This window comes from Canis lupus (genome assembly GCF_048164855.1).
Source record: "Canis lupus baileyi chromosome 27 unlocalized genomic scaffold, mCanLup2.hap1 SUPER_27_unloc_1, whole genome shotgun sequence".
Taxonomy (NCBI): Eukaryota; Metazoa; Chordata; class Mammalia; order Carnivora; family Canidae; genus Canis; species Canis lupus.
This window is the reverse complement of record NW_027326442.1, coordinates 580,604-580,930: the sequence shown is the minus strand read 5'-3', so window position 1 is coordinate 580,930 and position 327 is coordinate 580,604.

Sequence of the window (327 nt, the reverse complement as noted above, 5' to 3'; positions counted from 1 at the left end):
CGGGCAGTGTCAGTGAGGCTTTACAAGGAGAGGGGAGGGGAGAAGATGAGAAAGAAAAGCCTAAATCCTGCCATAAGAGACAGGCAAGTACAGAAGGGCCAGCAAATAAAGGAGAACGCAGGGGCCCCCGGGGGGCTCAGTGGCTGAGCATCTGCCTTCCGCCCAGGGCGTGACCCTGGGTCCTGGGATAGAGTCCTGCATCGGGTCCCTGCAGGGAGCCTGCTTCTCCCTCTGCCCATGTCTCTGCCTCTCTCTCTGTGTCTCTCATGAATAAGTAAATAAAATGTAAAAAAAAAAAAAAAAACACACATACATACACACAGCCCC